We start from the raw sequence: 16,732 nt of genomic DNA on the forward strand, positions 1-16,732 counted from the left end.
GGTCATGTGTGCTCACCAAACCATTGACCGGGGTACTTATAAGATAGCGCCATCAGCATTGACTTTGTGAATTGAATCTGGTGCAGCACTATTAGTGTTATTGTTGTAAGCATTCTTCTTCTTCTTCCTCTTCTTCTTCTTTGTTTGTCATCTTTTTAAACGCCGTTATCTTCGTCTTTTTTTTCTCTTGTTATTCGTTTTCTTGTTGTTTTTTTCTTCTTCTCTCATTATTATTATTATCATTATGATGATAATGATGATGATTATTATTATCATTATTAACAACAACAACAACAACCTTAATATCTCATATTGTTGTATTGTTGTATTTCTATTCTGTGGATTTCGAGAAATATATGCTGTAAAAGGTGTATTAGTAATAGTGACTTGCAAGTATGTATGAATCATCACAATTTATTGATTTTTCGTACAATAGTTCAAGAAAATAACAGAAAAACGTTAGTAAACCTGAGAAAATCATGAACATTTCATTTTCTTCACAAACTTGTGAGATGAAAGAAAACAATTTCAAGCACTCTGTCTAAGTCTGATATTAATATTCATATCTCCTCCTTTAGATTTTTATCTTATTGCTTTTCCCAATGCTTGATGTGGAATCATTTGGCTTCATTAAGATGCAACAATACTCTGTTTGAAGCTGATGTTATCACACGAACAGCCTTTGTCGTGAAGAAAAAACACGTTTCTTCCTCAAATTATCTGAAACGTTATTGACAAGCAACACGTCATTTTGACGTCAAATTCCAAGTTATTGTACGTTTTTGTCAAAGCGAGGTTTCATATGGAACAACGACTACAGCGCGACGTAATACGAGTGATCGGTTTACCTTGTTCGATATTATTCCGCGGCAAAATAGTCCCCATTACCGCCATGATTTCCGTCTCCGAATTGCGGAATAAACCGGGAATTGATGAAAAATGGAGACAAATGTGCCTATTAATGAATCGTTAGCCTACAACGTCAATCAGATCCAATATTGTTCAATGTATATTTTGAGTTTTATTGACTACAGCTTCGCCGTTTTACAATGTCCAAATGCTCCATTACATACCTTGGATCAGTAAAGCGGTTTGGGTGTAGCGCACCACCTCATTTTAGCCAGTTGAGTGATGCGTTACATCCAGTGTGACTACCTCTATGATGTCGCTGGCTGTCGTTAAGGACGTTGGAGCGAGATACTTTGCATTCACGGTCACGTGAGTCAAGTATTTGCACGTATGCTTTCCTTTTGGGTTTTATTGGGTGAATATAAACCAGTCTATCACTGAGATACCATACCGCAGTTAAACATGAATACCCCACTCAGACACAGTATACTGACTCCGAGCCGACCAGTTCTTGTTTTAGCCCCTTAATGCCGAGCGCCAGACAGGGTAGCAACAAGCACTATCTTTTAACGTCTTTTGGTATTACGCGGCTGGGGATCGAACCCCGGACCTTCCGCTCTTCGGGCGGACGCTATACCACAAGACCACGGAGGAGGTCCAAAGAAAGTAATCGAGTCTGGACCAGACAATCCAGTGATTGATATCATGAGCATTGATCCAAGCAATTGGGATACGATGACATGCATCAATCAAGCCAGCAAGCCTGACCACCCGATCAAGTTAGTCGCCTCTTAAAACAAGCATGGGTTTCTGAAGACCTATTTTAACCCGGATCTCCACGGGTCTATATATCTATAAATCTGCTAGTTTGGTGGTCCAAGTGACTAGCGTTGTACAGTGTATGATTACCAGGCCCACGGACTGTTGCTTTCCTCCAAGTTTCAAATGACGAAGATCAATACACACCGCGAGCACTACCGGCTTGACTATCGTGTTTCTCACTGCTACTTGGATATTGTTAGAACAGTACTGATTCACCTGCTACCCGATGCTCACACTCGCCACGAGGTCAAGGTCATATCACTTTATCCTGGACAGTGTTCATAAGTCCGTCGGTCCATCAGTATCCAACCTGATTCCAACCTATTTGGGTACAGACTAGCAACTCCGAGCAGGTACACAGGTGATATCACGAAAAACATTAAACGCCATTTGGATACGAGGACAGCATTAGGGTACGAGGACAGCATTAGAATACGAGGACACCATTAGGGTACGAGGACTGCATTAGGGTACGAGGACAACAATAGGATACGAGGACAGGATTATGGTACGAGGACAGGATTAAGGTACGAGGACAGCATTAAGGAACGAGGACAGCATTAGGGTACGAGGACAGGATTAGTGTAAGAGGACAGGATTAGGGTACGAGGACAGCATTAATGTACGAGGACAGCATTAGGGTACGAGGACAGGATTAGGGTACGAGGACAGGATCAGGGTACGAGGACAACATTAGGCCACGATGGCAAGCAGTCCACCAAGGCACTCATTGTCACAACCCAATCTTAGCTTAGCCGGTTCCTACGGGGCACCATGCAAACCAGGGATCATCAAGTGAGGACGTTTGAATGAGTGTTGACATTTTCTTGCAATTAATCCATTAATATCCCAAGTACACTATGCACTTGTTATACTATATGAATCTGACTAAGAACATTCTGAATTGTCAATTAATAAAGTGCAACTGATACAAATGCCGACAAAGTATGACACATTTTTAATGCACTGCGTAAAATAAATTACGAACAATAGACTTCACATTATTTTGAACAAAAGCCGGTGGAACAGGAGGAATGTGTATCTACATTAGCGTTGCTGGAAAAGAAAACACCGTATCGCCCCCCCACACACCCCCAACTGAAGATCGGAGCTCAACTGAAGTTTCAATTTTAAATTGAAAAGATTTTTCAGTGAAGAACAACCTTCATAAATCACGTATTAAAACGTTATTTCTAAAGAGGTATTTATTTCTCTAAATCATATGAGAAGATTAAATCGCCAGAACACAAGTATAAAAAAACCAACATTGATTGTGTTCAGAAAACTTAATCTGAAACTTGAATTTGATAAACAAGAAATAATGCCCTTTGATGGGAAATTGAAACTATGAAAAGGAAAGCAAAAATATTGTATCTAACACGGAAGTAAAGTTTTCAATTTCCTGGTCAATTCCTGACATCTGACTGAATACCAAGGCACGCAAACACGAGTATTGATTTCGAGCCCTGCCGTCTTCTCCTGCGCTACCTTCTGGATGAATTTCATGAATAATAGATACTAAAAAACAATTCTGATGCGAATAAACAATTTGCTTTGCTGCCACCTTCGTATGTTCGTAGCTGACGTTGTAGAAATGCCTGGCGCTGCGGTCGTTGGCGGCTAGATTCAATAAGTGACGTCACTTCAAGATTCAGTAGCTGTTTCTTTTAGAGCTTTCATGCTGCGTACTGTGACTGCTAGATTAGTTGACTTCTAGATTCAATAGCTAACGTAGATAAGTTCGACGCTTCCGTCGTTGACCACGAGGTTGAATAAATGACGTTGTAGAAAGCCTTCGCTACGGTCGTTGACTTAAATGACGTTGATGTAGAAAAAACGTGGCTACGTCGCTAATGCCAGTTTCAATAACGGACTTTTAAGAAAAGCGCGGCGCTACGTTCGTTGTCTTGTAAGATTCAATCGCTGACGTCGTAGAAAAACCCCGATGCTACGGTCGTTGACTACGAGATTGAATGATTGACGTTGTAGAAGAACCGTCGCTGTCGTCGTTGAATGCCAGATCCAATATCTGACGTTGTAGGGTCTACCGCGGGGCTACGGTCCTTGACTGATAGATGAAGTAGCTGGTGCTGTAGAAAAGCCCGTCGCTATCGTCGTTGACAACGAGATTGAATACTAGTAAATGACGTTGTAGAAAAAAACGCCGCAACGGTCGTTGACTTCTACTTTCAATAGCTGACGTTTTAGAAAAGCGCGACGATACTGTCGTTGACTGACAGATTCCGTAGCTGTGGTTGTGGAAAAGCCCGTTGCTCCCGTCGTTGACTACGAGACTGAATAAATGACGTTATAGAAATATCGTCGCTACGTTGTATGAATGCCAGATTGAATAGGTGACGTGGTAGAAAAGCATGGCGCTACGGTCGTTGACTGATAGATTCAATAGATGACGTTTTAGAAAAGCACGATGATACTGTCGTTGACTGATATATTCATTGGTGAGGTTGCAGAAATGCCCGTTGCTACCGTCGTTGACTACGAGATTGAATAAATGACGTTGAAGAAACATCGTCGCTACTGTGTATGAATGCCAGATTGAATAGCTGACGTGGTAGAAAAGCGCGGCGCTACGGTCGTTGACTGATAGATTCAATAGCTGACTTTGTAGAAAAGCTCGTCGCTACCGTCGTTGACCACGAGATTGAATAAATGACGTTGAAGAAAACCGTCGCTTCGGTCGTTGAATGCCATATTCAGTAGCTGACGTTGTAGAAAAGCGCGGCGCTACAGTCGTTGACTTCTTGATTCAATAGCTGACGTTGTAGATAAGTTCGACGCTTCCGTCGTTGACCACGAGATTAAATACATGACGTTGAAGAAAACTGTCGCTACGGTCGTTGAATGCCAGATTCAGTAGCTGACTGAAGACCCGGGGTAGAATAGGTCTTCAGCAACCAATGCTTGCCGTAAAAGGCGACTATGCTTGCCGTAAAATGCGACTATGCTTGTCGTAAAAGTCGACTAACGGGATCGAGTGGTCAGGCTCGCTGACTTGGTTGACGCATGTCATCGATCCCAATTGCGTACATCGATGCTCATGATGTCAATCACTGGATTGTCTGGTCCAGACACGATTATTTACAGACCGCCGTCATATAGCTGGAATATTGCTGAGTGCGGCGTTAAACAACAAATAAACAAACAAACAAACAGTAGCAGACCTTGTGGAAATGACCGTCTCGGGCTGGTACGACCATCTGTCTCTTCAGGGGGTCTCCCGTGACCTGATGGTTAAAACCTAAGGCCATTGGAAGCAGACCTTCCAATGTACTGATCCGACAAACGTTGGTTATACAGATATGTCTGTTAATATACTTAATAAATTATACATATATTTTTTACTCAGTCGTTTCCGGCTCAATTCAATTGTATAGCAAGTCAAACACTTTTACTTAAATGTTTTAGACAGTTTTGTTGCTCTGAGATTATTTATGAGACAAGAAACCGCCTTTCCTTTCGTTTTTTTCAAGACTAATAAGTTTCAATGGACCCTTGAATAGTCGGGTTAAGCTTTAAAATACTATAACTTTAAAGGTCACGTTATCGATTTTTGTTTCGAGTCAGTAATTACAGAACCCAACTTTCCACCTCAATGATACACTCTGTTTGGTGGAAAAAAGATCAAAACGTCACGCAAATTGTTGCATTAAGCCAGCTGTGCAAGAAGTCATGCATTAGAAGACAGAACTGCTGTTTGGGTGCATTCAGAGCTCGGCGGTTGGTGCCCTCATGGGAACAGTGGCGCGCTATTCTCCTACAATTTGACATGTTACATAATGTATGTCGTTAGTGAGAAGATGCCATTTATCAATTACAGGCATTGGAACCTCGGTTCTCTTTGATGTTCCGTAATAGGTATCTCCTGGGATTGACCTTTAAATCCGTGTTGCGTTTAGTTGTTGTTGCAGGCAGAAATAAATTGATATTGCTTGCTTTGCAATAACGGGGTCCTTTGTGTTCTTTTCGTAAAATAAAAGCGACAAAAACCAGTTCCATTTATCATATGAAATCTGTGCTAAAGGCGGAGTTCATTGAAGGACTCCGACTGTTTCATAAGCATGTTTTGTTTGTTTGTTGCCGCTCTCAGCAATATTCCAGCTATATGACGGCTGTCTGTATGTAAATAATCGAGTCTGGACCAGACAATCCAGTGAATGACATCATGAGCATCGATGTACGCAATTCGGACAGATGACAAGCATCAACCAAGTCAGCCAGCCTGACCACCCGATCCCGTTAGTGGCCTCTTACGACAAGCATGGTCGCATTTTACGGCAAGCGGGGGCACGGATGGCCCAGTCGTCTAAGGCGCCGCGATCCGCTGTGGGGAGTTGCGTCCCTTGGGTACGCCAGAAACCTTTGATTGTGGGTTCGAATCCCGATTCGCCCCGATTATGTTTCTAGGTTTGTCAGCACCATACACGTGCGCGTGGGTTTCACCGAAGTGGTAAACGTCTGAGACCTGCATCACTTCGGGCTTTCCTCCCACATTAAGCTGACACGCCGTGATATAACTCGAATACTTTTAAAAGCGGCGTTAAACCCAACTCACTCACTCACTCACTCAAGACTCTTCCTGAAGACCTATTCTACCCCGAAACGTAATTGGCGCCCATGGGGACGCCTCCTTTTTGTATAAATGTCTTAAGAAATGTTTGCCGTAACTTCCGTACTGATACGGATCGATTGGACAGAATTCAATTTGCCTTTTCGTTATTCCGATACCAATATAACATTGAAAAGTCACAGCTCTCGAACGTGTCGGATTATAAACGAACGATATCGCGATGGTGGTCAAAATTACTTCGTAAACGAGTGAGTTGGGTTTAACGCCGCTTTTAACAGTATTCCAGTTATATCGCGGCGTGTCAGCTTAATGTGGGAGGAAAGCCCGAAGTGATGCAGGTCTCGGACGTTTACCACTTCGGTGAAACGCACGAGCACGGGTATGGTGCTGACAAACCTAGAAACATAATCGGGGCGAACCGGGATTCGAATCCACAATCATAGGTTTCTGATGTGCCCAAGGGACGCAACTCTGCACAGCGAATCGCGGCAAAGGTTGATGGTAGCACCCAGGACTACTTTGATGTCCTTTGTGCCCTTGGTAGAATCCGCCATTCTCTGTGCAGTTACGTCACTTAACCGTGCCTGGATCCGCTAATCGTGGGTTCGAATCCAAGATTTTTCCGTGCTCGAGGTTTTCATCAAAGCGGTAAACGTCTTGGACCTGCATGGCTTCAGACTGTCTGAACTAAGCCGACACGCCGTGGTTTGATGTGAATACTGCCCAAAATGTGTCACTCACTCGCCTACTCACGCACTCACTCGGGACGGTCGGGTAGCCTAGTGGTTAAAGCGTTCGCTCGTCACGCCGAAGACCCGGGTTCGACTCCCGACATGTGTACAATGTGTGAAGCCCATTTCTGGTGTCCCCCGGCGTGATATTGCTGGAATATTGCTATAAGCGGCGTTAAACCACACTCACTCACTGAAAAACTCACTCACTCACTCACTCACTCACTGCATTTAACATACCTAATTAGACCCTTAAAATACACAAGACAAAAATCATGCACAATAAGTCTTGTTTCGAAATGCAATTCCGCATTAAGCTACCAGTCTAAAGCTAATTAAAACAAAACAGTTTCTTCAAGATCATTTCGCGCTTGAAATGAAATAATTTGTAAATTCAATTGGACGGCACACAGGGCTCGAGCTGTAGATGGTGCATTCAATATGTATGACTGCCCGCTGATAAGGAAGCCGCATCGAGCCTGCGGGAAAAATCAATATTCGTCTCAGGTTGTACTGATCACATAGCCGGCCTACAAATGTCTACATCGTTCCGAACCCGTGATAAGATAGGATCCTTGCTCAACCATGTCTTATTCTTCCTCTGCAGGGGACTCACTTCCTAGTCTCGGAGGCGAGATCACGCGAGATAACGTCGACGAGATTCTCTGATCAAGATCCCTGCGGGCATTTGTCCTGGTAAGTTCATTATTAAGTATATTTATGTCTGCCAGCTAATAGAGTTATAATGTGGGTATAGTACGGTGGTGTTTGGCCAATGTTTGCTCTGGGAATTGTGGATTTTTTCTCCATCTTTTTTTCCTAGAGTAATTGATTTGGATGGATGATTTGCAGCGTTGATGTAATAATTAGAGGGGAGTTCTTCAGCAGATGGCCACCGTCTGCCTGGATGGTGTGTGAGTAAGTGGGTTAAAACTGTTGTTCGCTGACGCCAGCAATATTAAAGCTATAGCACAGCGGCTGGTACGAATATATCATTTACCCAAGGCAAACCAGTGGTTGCTGATGTGAGTGAGTGAATGAGTGAGTGGGGTTTAACGCCGCTTTTAACAGTATTCCAGTTTTATCACGGCGTGTCAGCTTAATGTGGGAGGAAAGCCCGAAGTGATGCAGGTCTCAGACGTTTACCACTTCGGTGAAACCCACGAGCACGGGTATGGTGCTGACAAACCTAGTAACATAAGGGGCGAATCGGGATTCGAACCACAATCATAGGTTTCTGGCGGATATCAGTATAGACTCCTGGTGTATGGCGTACAAAGGCACACATTGTGCACTCAATCCTAACTCAGCACGCACATTACCTACTCTTATGATCAGTATGGGAAATTGTTCCATCAAGGATTAACCTTTGTTCGTTGTTTAACCCCGCACTCAGCAATATTCCAACCATATGACGGCGGTATGTAAATAATCAAATATTGGAATAGACAATCAGTGATTGACATCATGAATCTCGGTCTACGCAACTGGGATACGATGACATGCATCAACCATGTCAGCGATCGTGACCACCTGATCACGTTAGTCGCCTCTTACGACAAGCGCGCTTACTGAATATTTCTAACCCGGATCTTCACAGGGTGAATAACCTTTGTACTTGGGCAAGGCTAGACCATCGGCATACAGCATGCTCCCTTTCGTCCCCTCACTAACTTGAAATCTAGTTCACGTGCATCAGGTTTTGTTTCAGTAACATTTTCAAAATTTAATTTTCGTTGAACGAATTTGTCGTCCACAAAAACATATATTCTTGCATACTTTTATTTTAAGAAAGTATTTAGTCTCATGCATATGATTTCACGTAAAACATATGCAGTCCCCCCCCCCCCCCCCCCCAAAAAAAAAAAAAAAGAATAAGAAGAATATATAATGTTACTTAATATTCATGGTAAGCGTAATGAAAGTACTGATGTTGGTGATTGATGCTTATGGAGGTTACTGATGGCGTTAAAAAAACGAGCCCTGAAATACAGTAATCTTCAGGACATAAAACACCGATCTGCATCCGTCGAAATAATTGCACGGATACATCAGATCAAAGGGCTACTTTTGTGGCCCACTGTTAGAGGAAAGTGTCGTTATTCATTAAGTCGTGTCACCTTACAACATGCCCAGCTACCTCGACACTTGTAGGACGGAAAGGTGTAATTACATTAGGCACCGTAAACACCTAGAATAGACTCAACTAACAACACAATCAATACCACTGTCTGACGTTGTGTTAAAAACATTGGGTGCGTGAAGGCTCTGTACATCAATTCATATAGATAGGCCTATATACCAGTCGACTTGATGGTGTTACTGTGTCATTGGGGTTGGCAATTTCATTAATCTTGCATCAAGTCGGTAATGGATTATTAATAACCTAACGGAATTGTGTTCACAGATCTAGATAATAGGTAGCCTTTAGTTAATAGGTACATATACACTCACACACACGCTTTCAGGTCTTGTGAGGTGATTGTAAGAGGCGACCAAACGGGTCTGGTCGTGGGGTTCAGTATTTGGCTGATTGCATCCTATCCAACCTCGATGGCGTGGGTCGTTGCTTGCTTTACTCATCACTGGATTGTCTGGTCCAGGCACGATTATTTACAAACCGCAGATGGAATATTTCAACAAAAACAACAGCAAAACGTCCTGTATCTGAGCCTTCCTGTATATGCCGGTTCTGGGACAATGAACATCATGATCGAATCAGTTGTTGAGGTCACTGGAAGACGTAGCCATCAATTTAAGATTCCGAATCGTCTGAACATTTTGTAATTTTATTGTTCAGAAGGGCGGTCGGGTAGTCTAGTGGTTAAAGCGTTAGATCGTCACGCCGAAGACCCGGGTTCGATTCCCGGCATGGGTACAATGTGTGAAGCTCATTTCTGGTGTCCCCCGCCGTGATATTGCTGGAATATTGCTAAAAGCGGCGTAAAACCTCACTCACTCACTATTGTTCAGAAACATATTGATTTTTGTTCTCAAATTTGAGATTGTTCACATAGGGAAACAATCTACTTGTCCAGGATTTCGCCAATGTATTTGTGACCACCTGAAAAAAATCACTGTCCAGAAAGCAATGTCATTAGATCAAATGAGTAATTCCAAACAATTCCCGACCCGGTGAAACTAAGATCAACAAATTGACGTTGAGCCCCTGTGATATTGGCTGCCCCGCACTCGTGTGTTGTGTTTCTGTCAGCGTTTTCTCCGTCAACATTTGTTTGTTGACAGACAAAACAAATTAAAAGTTTAAAGTCTGGAGCTTGATTCCCACACTGGCTTCTGGTAGTTATATTTATGATCAGCTCGAGTTGATATGCTACGGGAAATCACATTTTTCTCCAGTTCATTCAATCAGTGATTTAAGATTTGTTTGCAAAATGGCTAAGGGGATAGGACTTAATGTATCGCCCTGGCGCAGTCAAAGTTAGATATTATTATTAAGTGCCGATCTCTTCTCCTAGTGAAATGTGTGAAGCCAATTTCCGGTGTCCCCCGACGTGATATTGCTGGAATATTGCTAAAAGCGGCGTAAAACCATATTCACTCACTCACTCACTCTTGGTGAAGAGGTTTTCGGATGAGAAGGATGTCAACTCAGAAGTACCTTCCTGCAGGAACATGCACCTCGACATGGCCATAAACACACACAGATCATTTCAAAGCTTGAATCTTATGTTTAGAGTAAACATTATACATTTTAATTAAATTTCAAACAGACAACAGCCAATGTAAATCTTATATTTGAAAATAGAGGACTTTTTAATGCCGTGGCGTGTTTACATTTTCTTCTGGCATAGACTCCGACATGGGTACAATGTGTGAAGCCCATTCCTGGTGTCCCCTGCCGTGATATTGCTGGAATATTGCTAAAAGCGGCGTAAAACCATACTCACTCACTCTGGCATAGACTCGATTATTCACAGGCCGCCGGAAAAAGAAGCTTAAATAATTCATGCGGATTAAACAACATTCAACCACTCTCCTTTCTAATATGAAGCCATGTTCCCCGTGACAAGTTCTGTTCCACTTGGCCAGAATATAACTTGTAAACTTTTCTTTATTTTGTTGTAAAATTGATTGCTTATTTAACTTTATCAGGGCGGTCGGGTAGCCTAGTGGTTAAAGCATTCGCTCGTTACGCCAAAGGCTCGGGTTCGATTCCCTACATGAGTACAATGTGTGAAGCCCATATGTTGTGTTCCCTTCGTGATATTGCTGTAATATTGCTAAAACGGCGTAAAGTCATACTCACTAACTCGCTCTCAGTTTCGCTAAAATGACGTTATTGATGATGCAGTGTCACTGCATAAACATGATTCTATGATAGTTTGTGATCAATAAAACGTCCTGTGATTTTGACGCAAAGACATCATGCGCTTAAAATCGTACAACATGCATTACGCACTGATCATCAGAAACGATTCCATGGTATGATATTTTAAAGGAAGATATCAAACGATACCCAAGGGTTTACAGACCTAAAGAAACACATGACGTTTTTCACATGACATCAGGGTTCTAACCCCCTTTAGGGACACATGTGAAGAAAAACATCTATCTGACTGGCACAATGATGCAAATCTCATCGTGGAATTAAGCAGCGCTTTGGATGAGCGGTCGATGCCTACCTTTAACCAAACACAAATTAACCCTTCTTTTCCACGATGGACCCTGTGTGTAATTGCCACCAGTACGGGGCAAAGCACGTTGTTGTTAAGACCTTCCAAACACGGAATCAATAGTCGTCCCTTGTCCCCTTCCGTCTCCTCATTATCCTTATCTTTAACAGTACCGTTAGACATATGCTGCGGCATTATCTCTTCTTATCTTCTTTCCTGGAGATCAACTGGCTTCGTGCAGGGTTGTCTCCCTTTGTCGTTCTTTGTTCGATCGCGCGGTAATAAAACGGCAACATCAGTCGCAGAAATCACAGAGTGGCGAGTTGGGAGGCGTGTGATGGATGGCCGAGCCGCTCGCAGAACCCTGATTGGAAAATCAATGGAGCATAATTGGAGAGTCATTAGGAAAGAGGCTATGGATCAGAACGAGGCTCTCTGGGGGAGAAATCCTTTTATATTCACTCTTTGGCTACAAAGCGCCAAATATTTGGGTTCCTGAGTAAAGCAAGTATTAATACCAATGCTTGTATTGGAAGTTCCTCGGGGCCAGCGGACATACGTCGTTATGTAAATAAGCTCCGTTTGGGCTACACAGGGGGTTCTTTATACTTGTGTATTGGGATAAGTAGCTTCATACATGTCAACAACTGTAACGATGTTAGGTTTCGGGTGTGTTTGCTGGTGGTGGTGGCGGTGTTGTACTCATCCACACGAGGAAATGTAGTTTCGTCTGACATGTTGGTCATTGTGTAATCGACCGCCTCCGTGGTCTAGTGGTAGAACGTCCGCCCGGAGAGCGGAAGGTCCGGAGTTCGATTCCCGGCCGCGTCATACCAAAAGACGTTAATAGATGGTACTTGTTGTTACCCTGTCTGGCGCTCGGCATTAAGGGGCTTAAACAAGGACTGGTCGGCTCGGAGTCAGTATATTGTGTCTGAGTGGGGTATTCATGTTACACTGAATAACATGCGGCATGGTATCTCAGTGAGCTAGCACTATAAATCGGAATCAGTCCGGTCTAGTACAAGCAGCCACACACACACGTGCATGCACGTCGCTATATAAGTGCAATAATCTTGGACGCGACGTTTAACCCCATTTCACCTCACCTCACTCATTGTGTAATCAGAGACAAGTTCTACAACTAATGGGCGGTCGTTTCACATTACCAGATATGAGTGAGGGTTGTTTTACGCCGTTTAAGCATACTTCATGGTTATGGAAAACAGCATTGACTTTACACATTGTGTCCAGGGGTGTAGTCTCCCTTACAGGGGCGGTCGGGTAGCCTAGTGGTTAAAGCGTTCGCTCGTTACGCCGAAGACCCGGGTTCGATTCCCCACATGGGTACAATGTGTGAAGCCCATTTCTGGTGTCCCCCGCCGTGATATTGCTGGAATATTGCTTAAAGCGGCGTAAAACCACACTCACTCACTCACTCACTGAAAAACTAACTCACTCACTCACTCACTGCATTTAACATATCTAATAATGGCTTCAGACTGTCTGAACTAAGCCGACACGCCGTGGTTTGATGTGAATACTGCCCAAAATGTGTCACTCACTCGCCTACTAACTCACTCTTACAGGGGCGGTCGGGTAGCCTAGTGGTTAAAGCCTTCGCTCGTCACGCTGAAGGCCCGGATTTGATTCCTACATGAGCACAATGTTTGAAGCCCATTTCTGGTGTCCCCCGCCAAGATATTGCTGGAATATTGCTAAAAGCGGCGTAAAACCATACTCACTCACTCACTCACTTACTCATTGTCGTCCCTTTCTCAGCTCGAGCGTCTTATTCTCATACATTGCTGACGTGCGTTGGGTTCCTCTATCACCGGGGATTCCTTCATAGCATTTTGCCCCTCGAGGATCCCGGGCTAGGATAGTTTTCACAACGCCACGTAAGAGGCGACTAACGGAATCGGGTGGTCAGGCTGGGTGACTTGGTTGATGCATGTCATCGGAACCCAATTTCGTAGATCAAGTGTGTGTTGTTTTACGCCCCTGGCAATATTTCAACTATATGACGGCGGTCTGGACAAGACAATCCAGTCATTGACATCGTGAGCATCGATCTAACCAATTTGGACACGATGACATGCATCAACCAAGTCGCTAAGCTTGACCACCCTCTTCAGTAAGTTGACCTTACGACAAGCATGGATTGCTGCGTACCTACTCGTACTTGGGATTCCCACGGGAAAGTCAGTGTCTGAACCTACACCTGCCGACGAGCTCCCCCCCAGAGACTGTGCTGGCTGTTGTTGCACTGTGATATTGACTGCAGCAGCACCTTTGGGGATGGTGATATTCCGCTTAATGGAGTCAGCTCATCCATTATCAAAGAGATCTGGCTGGGACGGGAGGCGATACTGATGCTTATTACGACATCGGTTCGTGAAGTCGGACTCTCCCCAGGGAGTTGAGAATGGCAGCAGCGTGGTTCCTGGTCTTGGGGATGAGGTGGTGTGGGAGCGCGTCTGGCATATTATACTAAAGTATGACCCGCATCATCAGCCATGTCAGCTGTGATGTGACAAGATAAGCCAGTTGGCGTTTCTGCATGGAATGAAAGTGGTTTGATGCGTCATTCATAAATGCCTGGTAAATGGTCATTTGAAACATGACAAATATGCCAGGCATACTGTCGTTATAGCATGTCAGACAAATGGTCACAAAAACATGCCATCCATGTTATTCATATGATGTCAGACATAATCATTAAAACGTACCAGACATATCGTCACTTATAACATGCCAGACATTTGGTCGTTATCATATTGCCAGACATATGGTCGTTATAACATGCCAGACATGTGGTCATTAGCACATGCCAGACACATGATCGTTATAACATGCCAGACATATGGTCATTATAACATGCCAGACATATGATCATTAGCACATGCCAGACACATGATCGTTATAACATGCCAGACATATGGTCATTATAACATGCCAGACATATGATCATTATCACATGGCAGACATTTGGTCGTTATAACATGCCAGTCATATGGTTACTTATAACATGCCAGACATATGGTCATTATAACATGCGAGGCGTATGGTTACTTTTAACATACCAAATATTTATGTAACGTACATTGCTCATAATATCAATCAGTGGAATGTCTAGGACAGACTCGATTATTTACTGGCATCATTCAAAAAGCTGGAATATTACAGAGTGCATTGCTAAAGAAACAAACACGCAAACGCTATAACGAATGCATTGGTACTTATAGCACTGTTGTATGCCCAAAACGAACCACCATTGTGACGTCTTTTGGTCACGTGCTTTTTAAGGTCATCCAACCTTTGTGTATCGCTTGATGACTGCCTTTAAGGATTCCATTGAGTTGGTTATTTCCGATGTGCGATGCCCAACTCCTTCCGTTTCCAAGATATTCATGCCTACTGCAGCTATTTCCGTACCCCAGTCGGCTTCCAAACATCACATTCCCAATTCGCCAAGGCCGCAGCACACCATTACCCAATCCGACCGTCCACAACACTTATCCAACCACCATTATATTTCATTTCGCAGCATGATCCTACTTTTATATAAACTCCATTTCCATCCTCGGTTGCTTCGAAAACACGTTCACCAATTCCGTAATCAGCACCAACTTAATCCATAATCCAGGCCATGATATAAAACTATTAAGCGTCGTTCAATCTCAAATGTAGGCCTTTTCTCATTACCGAAAGATAAAGCTAATTTGGAGATCTAACGGCTGCGAATTCGTTCATCTTGATGACGGTAATGTAGACGAATGGTAATGCTACACCATAATGGCCAGGGGGACTGCATTTACAATTGATTCTGATTGTGAAATACTGAATTCCGACTCGTTATGCCATCAGCTGTAGACTCCGTGCTTCGTATCCCCTAGCGTGCCACCATCGGCGTCGTGAGGACGGTGGAGTGGAGGCAGCCGCGGGCGAGTTCCTGGAGTTGATGACGGAAACGGGTTTAATACGTGGACGGGAGTTTGCTTGTTTGGATGTGATTAATGTTGCAGACTGGACACAGGCGTTCGACGTGATAAGGACCGCCCTCGTGGTCCAGAGGTAGAGGGTCCGCCCGGAGAGCGGAAGGTCCGGGGTTCGATTCCCGGCCGCGTCATACCAAAAGACGTTAAAAGATGGTACTTGTTGTTACCCTGTCTGGCGCTCGGCTTTAAGGGGCTAAAACAAGGACTGGTCGGCTCGGAGTCAGTATACTGTGTCTGAGTGAGGTATTCATGTTAAACTGCGGCATGGTATCTCAGTGGGCTAGCACTATAAATCGGCATCAGTCCAGACAAGTACAAGCAGCCACACAAACACACATACGTCCATGCACGTCGCTATATAAGTGCAATGATCTTGGACGCGACGTTAAACCCAATTACCCCTCTCCGATGTGATAATGACCTCAATGATATGGGGTGTAGGTCCTGTTAGACGGGCAGTGGGGCGAGCCTTGTTGGTACAGCCTTCCTTTGTAACGATGAAGTCCTGGGTTCGATTCCCAACACCCAATGTATAAACTTTTCTGTTTTATATTACGGAAACATTAAGAACACGCATTATCAACAGGTTGCAATTTGTGAACCTCAGTTTTGTAATATGTTCCCGAAACTCTTTGCAACCGTATAATCAACAGGTTCCAATGTGTGAAATGGGTCCACTCGCACAAAGTGACCTTTGCTATGACTACGTTAGAACATGGGACTTACGATCGTCGTAGCGCTAAGCTCGCTTTGTGCGCATGGACCGTTGTCGATTTTGTGACACATGAGAAACTTTTGAAACATTTCAAACCCCAAGCTTTTTGAAATAATAATGTTGTTATATACCATCGATGTTGTCAACTGTGGCAAGTATTGAAATACGAAGTTCCAAATACAATAAACTACGGTTATAACGAACACGCTTATAACGAACAAACGGTTATAACGAACTTACTTTTTTGGTCCCGACTATTTGCTGTAGTTATGCTGTATATATGCTTATAACGAACTACGGTTATAACGAACTACAATAAGTAGTCCCTTTGAGTTCGTTATAACCGTAGTTTACTGTACAGCTCATATTTCTCGATACTTTTCTCATTA

General features: G+C 43.5%; 1 protein-coding gene across 1 annotated transcript in view; it reads left to right on the plus strand.

Moving 5' to 3' along the window:
* LOC139461146 (uncharacterized) overlaps positions 1–16,732 on the plus strand; it is an 86,441-nt gene that overhangs the window by 20,441 nt on the left and 49,268 nt on the right. The window contains exon 2 of the mRNA XM_071242694.1: positions 7,598–7,686. The gene's annotated coding sequence lies outside the window, so the exon portion shown is untranslated. The remainder of the gene's footprint in view (positions 1–7,597; positions 7,687–16,732) is intronic.

Source organism: Haliotis cracherodii, unplaced genomic scaffold (assembly GCF_022045235.1).
Source record: "Haliotis cracherodii isolate W230 unplaced genomic scaffold, xgHalCrac1.p SCAF_14, whole genome shotgun sequence".
Classification (NCBI taxonomy): Eukaryota; Metazoa; Mollusca; class Gastropoda; order Lepetellida; family Haliotidae; genus Haliotis; species Haliotis cracherodii.